Source organism: Pieris napi, chromosome 20, assembly GCF_905475465.1.
Source record: "Pieris napi chromosome 20, ilPieNapi1.2, whole genome shotgun sequence".
In the NCBI taxonomy this organism is placed as follows: domain Eukaryota; kingdom Metazoa; phylum Arthropoda; class Insecta; order Lepidoptera; family Pieridae; genus Pieris; species Pieris napi.
The window spans coordinates 4935079-4944340 of record NC_062253.1 but is presented as its reverse complement, the minus strand read 5'-3'; the positions used below and the strand labels follow the sequence as shown (position 1 = coordinate 4944340).

At 32.3% G+C, this 9262-nt stretch overlaps 1 pseudogene; it reads left to right on the top strand.

Moving 5' to 3' along the window:
- The first annotated feature begins 8920 nt into the window (after positions 1 to 8920).
- LOC125060064 lies at positions 8921 to 9039 on the top strand (annotated as a pseudogene).
- The last annotated feature ends 223 nt before the right edge of the window (positions 9040 to 9262 follow it).

Below are 9262 nucleotides of genomic sequence, written 5' to 3'. Positions count from 1 at the left end.
GACATGACTTGAAGTTTCCACAAGACTTATGGTCTTAGTACTTGCGTGAATTAAATATACCTACTAATACTATTTGCATATATAATTTTTTGTCTGAAGTACATTTTGTATTACAGACAAAAGAACAATATCTAAATATAAGATAGATCATTATGATGTTTATTTTACCAATAATTTTATAAAACGTGTTTTAAATACGTTATTCGGTAAGGCGATTAGGAAAAAGGTCAGGTCAGGGTTCCTAGCACTACCATTACAAACATAACACGAAATACAATTTGATATACATAGTACATACTTGAATTTTTAAAATTTTACAATATTTTTATTTGCCTCTTCTCAATATTGCATTTTACGAGTTTACATGCTGCAGGTATTTGACGATCTTTATAAGAGGTCTATAATAGAATTCCCGTGGTAACAACAAAACGAAACTAAATCATGAGTAGCTGTGTGTGTGTGAATTCTGTAAATGTGTGTGAAAGAAAAGAATTTAAAGTCTACCTCTAATGGCTATGGCTGACAAATTTTCTGTTGCATGTTGCAAATTTAGAAACAGCTACTTTACATTTTGACTGTAAATACTCTATGAAGAATTAAGTTTACTTTACAAAAATGAAAGAAGCAAAAGCCTAAGAAAGTAGAAAACGTTATGCGAATGTTGTGAGCGAAATAGGCTTAAGATAAACGTTTGAGTTGTTTGCGAGTATGCTAGATGTCAATGCCAAAAACAGTTCGGACCATTAAGACAAAATTTTCATAAATATTAAGGAAAAATATTATGGCTAACTAATGCTATTATTCGTAGTATGACCATTTTTATTTTTGAAAACTTTTATTGACCTGCGAACATATTATTATGAATTCCGATCCAAAAGAACATGAAAATGTAAAATAATTCAAAAGAAAAAATTGGTGGTGGTATACTTGGTCTACTTTTTACTAAATGGTCTACTTACGGAATATCAGTGACCGGGTGTCTGCCTCATTTATGTTTTTTTTAAGCAATATTAACAATAGCAAGTGATATAGTACACTTTTCATCGACACTTTTGAAACGCTGTTAATAGAAAACGCAGCGCTACGGTGGTGGCAGACTATTTTTCTGCTGTCAGGGTTTTTAAACGAACACTGCATGTCTTCCAAGCGTGCATTTCATCATCATCATCATTTTTGAATTATAAAAAAAATCATCAAAAATTCATCACTTGAAAAGTCAAAGATGAGTCCTAGATGGCTGCCTTTTTGATTTTTTTTCATTTTGACGAGGTTTCTAAACATCAGCCTTAAAGGCAGACGAGCAAATGATATAGTATACCTGTTTTTTTACACTTTCAAGGGGGTGTCAATTGACAACGCAGTGCTACCATGGTGGCAGATGTGGTCCTTAATATTCCTTATCGTATAATTATTATCACTTATAATACCACAAGAGCTTCAAAATTATCGGGTATTTCCCGATAGGTTCGTTGCAAACAATTAATATAGTCGACTATATTTGTTTGCAGGGAACCTTGAGGGAAATGCCCGATAATTTTGAAGCTCGTGTGGTATTCGGGGGATTATTTTTCCGACCCAAATGTCGGCCAATAGAATTGCACCATGAGACGAAATGTATAGTTAACAAATAAGAATTTCATAATGAATAAAACAACTACTTAATACTTTTCTTGAAGCAACGACCAGAGAAAATTTTCACAAAAAAATTTCAGTATAATACCATGTAGGTTGTACCACGTGACGTCGAATGGTGCAATTCTATTGGCCGATATTTGGGTCGGAAAAATAATCACTATTAAAAGTAATAATAAATAATTAAAATTTTCCACTTTAGATTTCTGATAAAGTAATTGAAGCATTCAATTCCTTACAGCTGATATCGTTCTGAGATCGAAGTTTACGACAATTAAAGTTGGGAGTGCACTATCGTGTTACTCGAGCAATGTTGAACGGTTCCATCTGAAAATTCACACTTGCATAGAGAGTCATATGATTGACTTTGGGGTGGTTTTTTAATAGTGATACGTGAACAGAATATGGTATTTATTTAGCGGACACTGTACAACCAATGTATGGATATAGGTTATCTACATATAAAAAACGATAGAATATTCTATGGCTTGGATATGAACGTAATTATAACAATTAATATATAATAATAAAGAATTATAATTTTGTTTACATTTCGATTCGATTTTTGGAAACGTTTCTTGATGTAAATATTTTTATTATTATATAATCTGAATATTATTATAATCTGTCCCATATTTTTAAGCTATTTAGAGGCAAAATCATTAAATCTACCGTTGTTAAGTTACAAATCGTGTCTTTAACTTTATTTATATTTATTTACTAAAAAAAAAATTTCTGTTTTCCATAGCGTCGACTTACATTACAATAATAACATAATACTCAGTAATCAAAATTCATATGTATTTGCTCATTAAAATAGTCCAAATTATACCTGGTTAGTACATCTGAATCTGCCCACATCGATTTCATTGACTTTTCCGCTCCAACTTTGGCCCGAGGAAAATTCCTTAAATCGCAAAATCCTGGGTGAAAGAGCCGCTAAGTTGAGCGGCAAAAGCTTACAAAACTGTCAACGATTATCTTGAGTACTAAGCTAACCGTATCGTGTAGAAAGGAAGGAAGTTATGCTCTTCGTATAATCTAACGGAAGATCAGTCGAACCAGTGCTTAACCCGGCGTGGCTGATTTAACAATCTTTTATAATATAAGTAAACATAGTACAATTCAATATAATTTATTAAAATTGCGTCCTTCATGATATTTCAAGTGACTAGGATATTACACAAAGTATGTAAGTACCGACTGCAGCGCTATCTGCCGGGTTCTGATTGACATCTGATTTGTGAATCTAAACCATCCAACCTAAACGCATACAAAAAAAAACATTCAAATCGGTCCAGCCGTTTGAAGACTTCAGTGACATACACACGTACAGTAGAATTATATATATAAATTTTAAGCTATCCTATCTTTTAAGTTAGATCAAACTGCACAAGGTGTGCAAATTTTATTCAAATCGGTTAAGTAGTTTAGGAGGCCATGGCGGACAAACAACGCGAATATAATAAGATAAATCAATGGATTTCTTTTCTCTCGTATATGTTGTTTGCCTATAAGTGCTTGTCACGTTAAATCTTGTATTTAACTTTTCTTATGTACCAATGTATCAGTGTGACCAGCTTTGGCAAGTTTTTTCTATATGTGTCCTCAAATACAAAGTAAACCAGTTAATAAATAATATTTGGGACCAAACGGTTTCTGGTATCGACATTATATTGATACTAATATTCAGACCTATCAACTTCAGACCTCACTCAAGAGTCAAGTCTATGAAAAGTGGGATTGCGTTATATTTTTAATATATCGTTTGTGAACGCCTTTAAACACATAATCTTATTAAACAAAAGTAAATCAATGAAATTACACCGTAAATCTGTTTTATTGAATGAATTTAATAATTATTGTGCTTGACATTTATTTCATTTCCACGTATTATGTAAAGACTTAAGAGTTTAACTTCCAAATAGCGTTAGCGATATTTGTATGGAGTTATAATTATTAAGTAGTTCTTTCAATATCTGTATAACTGATGTCGCAACATTGGGATCCCGCGGAAAAAAGTCAGCCTTCGTCCTGGCTTTTCACCCAATTAATAGTCTTCGAGGGGTTAGCTGTTATGAAGGGCTGAGCTGAATCTTAAGGCTAGAAAATATCAGAAAAATATGCCCTATTTCGTTAAGGATAGCAGCGCCACATGATGTGTCTGTAGGAAATGATCACCAGGGCAGTTGCACGAATATACATAACCCGCGTCCTTTCATAATATTTTTTTATTATATATACTTCATATATTTATTTTTGAAGTCATCCTTCTTTAGGCGCGTGATGAAAAATTGATGAGAGTCAAATTTTACGATGCGCGCGCACCGTGACACAAAATTAACATAATGAAGTTGCCCACGGAAGATGCTACGGCATTGGACATAATTAAAAACAACATTCGAATAATAATAGAATTTATGTTACATTTAAAGTAAGAGAATAATAATAAATATTTATTTATTTTATTTTTCAAATGTAAACTGAACTTTATTGACTATAATGACTCCTTTTCCAGTCTTTGATTATTTAATTGTAATTAATTATTTGCATGCAATAAAAAACTATTTTTAATAATGCTAAAGAAGTATAACTTCTTACGCGCGTACATAAGTAGACGCTTCCTTTTTTTCATATTGAGTATCCAGGCTGGATGTAACACTGTTGTCAACGTAACAAAAAACCGACCTCCGGATTATCTTTTCGGATCGACTCTAGTGACAGTCCCAATCGAAAAATAATAATAAAAACGAATTGAAAATATCGCTATACAAATATACGACGCTTTTCGTGTGTAAATTACATTTATTCATAATTAATCTATATCTATATTCTGGTTCTATACCATTTCTTCGTTCGCTAAGCAATTAATAACTTAATAACAATAAATTCCATTTGATTATACAACACAAAGTTTATTACGTTGAAATCAAATTTAAATCAAATGACAGCTGAAACTCAAATTAGGAGAATAATTACAATACTGGATTAATTAAGGTCTGTTACGTTACCATAAAGTTTTAATTCAAGATATTGTTCTGTCAGATAACCAAGTATTTCTAACATATCACAGGATATGACGTCACACTGGTAGTTTGAATGTTTGACATGTGATTTGTGAGTCATAACGATATTAATTATTTTATAATTATATTAAGAGCTAAATTAATATCTTAGACTATACGATTTGCTGTAGTACTTGGCTTCAAGTATCACTTCTGTTTTATAGGTGCATGATTTTTTTGATCTTCGATCACCTAATAATTAAGCACAAAACAAATTCCATTATGTTAGCAGAGTCTGGTAGTAATTGAATAATCATTTGATTGTTAAATAAGTTTTTTTGCATTAGCAGAGTAAAAACTCATATTATTGTAGTTCGCAAAAAAACCACAGACTAAACAATATAGACAAAGTAGAACGCGCCAATTTTATTTTTAACACATTACATCGTACACAGGCGGTGTTACCAGACGGAACACAAGACCATCAATGATTTTAATCATAACTATTAATTTAATTAAAAAAATACTGTTATGTTCTAAGTTATTTCTGTGTAATGTATTCTCACAATAATAATCTGTAAAGCTGGTATTCGTATTTTACCTTATAATTTCGATTAATAGCTAAGAATATTATGAATGGGTCGTTAAAACAACTTCGAAATAAAGTTTTAGTATTCAAAGGGCCAATAAATTTATAACTTTATAAACGAGAAGTTAGCATAAACGATTGGGAATTGAAAATTATTCAGTCAATTGTTCAATATACGCACGAAATTTATTTGAATATATTTGTATTCACAATTTTCTGTAATTCAAATAAAAAGTGCTTTGAAAGAGACACAAAATATATTTAACATGTTGTTTTGTATACTAGCGCAATTCGACCTTATTGTTATCTATAACTCTTAGATATAGACACAATTTTGATAAAATAAAGGCGGAAACATACTACTAAAACGCGACGCGACGTGTCGTGTCGACACCCGATGTCCATCGTGCACATTACCAACACGCGACACCAAGACATGCTTGCAAATTCAGAAGTCATTTAGCTGATTTATTTCCCGCGCAATGTGCCAGCAAGTTTTTACCAATTTGAGGTTCAGATTCGAGGAATGTTTGCAGCGCAATGGTGCACACCTGGATGATGTTATTTTTAAGAAATAAATTTCCCAGGTGTCTATTTTAATTGAAATAATTTTTTTTATGTGTATTGTATTTAGTTTTTTTATTATATTTTTATCAAAATCGCAAATCTTTCTGGCCCATCCTGTATTTTTCTAATAAACTGAATTTATTTGCAGGTTATTTGTATTAAACTAACAACATCCTAACTCCCTGTTTTTGTCCTTTTATTGAGGTAATCTCATGTCATATAAAACAGAATATTGTTTCACATTAATTTTTCGTCGTTCATTTCGCCAAATAAATCCAAAAATATCTAAGTATATAAATTGACATTCGTCAATTCAAATTCAAAAAACTCGAAAGCATTGACGTACGACGTCATCATCACAACATCCACAACACGCCGATCCAAATCGATTGGATGTTAACGCGTGTGATCACATGGCGTGTTGTCTATGTGCATCTGACCATATTAAATATATGGGATTGATAAGTACTGACATGCGTCGGATGGCGTGGTGTAGCGTCGCGTTTTAGTAGTAGATATGTTTCCGCCTTAAATCCATAATTTCATTTTACTACTCTTAAGAATAAAATGTTAACTATAAAATATAAATACATTTTGGAAATATTGAATGAAATCCACAATCAAAAAACTAGCCGTGCGTGACAGAAGTGCCGATATTTGACAATCGAATCTGTGGCAGCAGTTGCTATAACGCATGCGCGTTATTGAGTTGGGTTTAGTGGAATTTTTGAACTTCGTACTTCGTGGGAAATTTTATTAATCTTTGTTTGATATATTCACTCGACATTATACACGCAGAAAAATCAACTTCATTTATATATTCATAAATTGATATAGTAATATGCACTAACAGAATTAATTATTAATTTCTTAAATCAACGATTCTTTAATTTTACGTTTCTGGATCTTACTTGGTATATTTTGGAAGGCGTAATACTTGATTCAATCATATTTATAAATAGACTAACGGAGTAAGGACAAAGGCAAGACTCATCAACAGTTTTATAAATATAAGTATGTAAAGGTAAATAAAAATCAGAAATCTTTATAGGAATATTAGTACGCTGTTTCTTATTCGGTTGTGTTCAACGAGCTGGATAAAATATATACCGCACTAACCAACCTATGTTTGCCATTTCATAGATATACGGTATTATAAATTTTCTTAAGCGAGCTCGGTGTTTTCTGTATTTCAGCTTAGTCGACTTATTGTATTACATTTCATACAAGAGAAAATTTGTACCGTAGATTTTGCCGTTTTTATAAGTACTGCTTTGTTTTAAATTTAATTGTAAGAAATTAATAATTAATTCAATTAGTTAATTTTATTTTTAAGTATTATAATATTATTGTAGATAAATAATAGGTATATAAATGTTTTTGTGTAAAAAATAAACTTGTAACATGAAAAAACCTTTTTTCTAATAATGTATAACCTTTTTTTTAAATATTATTTTGTGTAAAAAAAAACAAAACGAATACTGAAAAAAATATATGACGGCGCATTCCTAGCGCCATGTTAAGAAATACTGCAAATATTGGAACGAGATTTGACAGTTGTCAAGTCTGGCGGAGCGTCGTATCGATGGTCAGCGCGGCCATGTTGAATCGTTGGGAGTTTTTCGAACGTCAACGGCGAGCGCACCACGTCTGCGACGAATCGCTTTTGTTCTAAATAATCTGGTGTCTTTTTGTTATAAAACTAATTGAAAGTGCTTGTTTAAGAGATTTCCTAATGAATAGTAAATAGATTTTGAGTTTAGTGACCAACATTAAAATTATTAAGACATGGCTGATTCTAATAATGAAGGGCATCCGCCCATATATAAATTTGTTGGATTATGTTCTCAATTGCAAATAATTTAAACTCCTAAACAATAAAACTATAGTGAGAGAAAAGTCAAATCTATTTTAAAATTTTTACATTTTGTCAAACTTCAAGTCTTCATGTTTTCCGCCATCTTTAAAAATATATCACGCATCAGGTTGGCTAATAGTGGATAATTTTGACCAAGCAGTGGGGCACGCAACTGTGTGATACCAACACAAATCTGGAATTGGAGATAATATCACATATGTATGAATAATTCTGCGTGTGTGCAAAATGTTTGCCTTCAAGAAACCAAAATTATAGAATAACGTTTTATTAATTTTTAAATATATACGCCAATTAAAAGGTTTACAGACTAAACAATAATATTATACAGAGAATGCGAGTAGGGTGTGGGTGTAACTGAAGCATGTTTGTTAAATTGACGTAACATGTATTTTACATAAAAATTTTAATATTTAAAATTAACCGACTTTTAAATGGAGGTTATCAGTTTGACCTATAGTTGATACATATTATGAGTATGACGATCTTTGTGGGCTTCTTCCGTTATTTATGTGTGCTACAAATTTTTATATGAAAAATTCTCAGAAACTAAAACTCATATCACGGCGAATATTCTGATTTACATTTCGATTCGACATTAATAACATTGACCGGTATTTGAAGCTGGTTTAATTTTTCACTTCACTTGAGCTTTTTAAAATGTTATTACTTAAAATCGATCAGTTAAAAAACTAATAAAAATCAATGCTTCGTTTTTTAATATATGAAACGGCTGTCACGTGGCTCTACAGTTAGTGTACGCTGAGCTTTATCCCAAACATTGTTGACAAATGCTTTGCAGTTATTAAACGGGAACATTTTGTGGTAACCTCTGATCTCCGACGATGTTTTCATCGTAAATGTTAACTTTTTTTTTTTGGAACGAAGTTCCTTATCGCGCGTTGTGAAAGGGGGCTAGACGGAATAAATTCTTACGAAAAGTTGTCACGACACTTTTTTGCTATTTGCTATTGTAATACACCGGTTCTCGTCCGATCAGCGAAGTTAAGCAACGTCGGGCGAGGTCAGTACTTGGATGGGTGACCGCCTGAGAACACCTCGTGATGTTGGCTTTTTTTTGTAGGGATAAGAAAGGAAAATTATTTTTGGAATCACTTAACTAAATTAGTCTTGTTGGAACGAAGTTATCGAGCGTTGCGAAAGGGGGCTAGACGGAATAAATTAAGACCAAAAGTTGTAACGAAACTTTTTGCTATAGTTGTTATATTTTACATTTTCGATTTAGCTATCGCCAACGTCCATACCACGTTGAATACACCTGTTCTTGTCCGATCACCGAAGTTTAGCAATGTCGGGCGAGGTCAGTACTTGGATGGGTGACCGCCGAGGAACACCTCGTGATGTTGGCTTTTTTTTTCGTCGTAAGATTGGTGTCGAGAAAATATATCATACTGTTATGATATCAATTAGCATATAAATTAATCGAAAGGAATTTCGTTCCATCCGGGTGTCCCTTGACACCTCTAAAGTTTTTTTTTTCGTGGAGAAATGCGTTACGCATACCCTCCCTCGGCATGGTTGACCTGGTGGGGAAGGGTTATGTGGGACTCGCTGTTGTGCATACCCACTAAA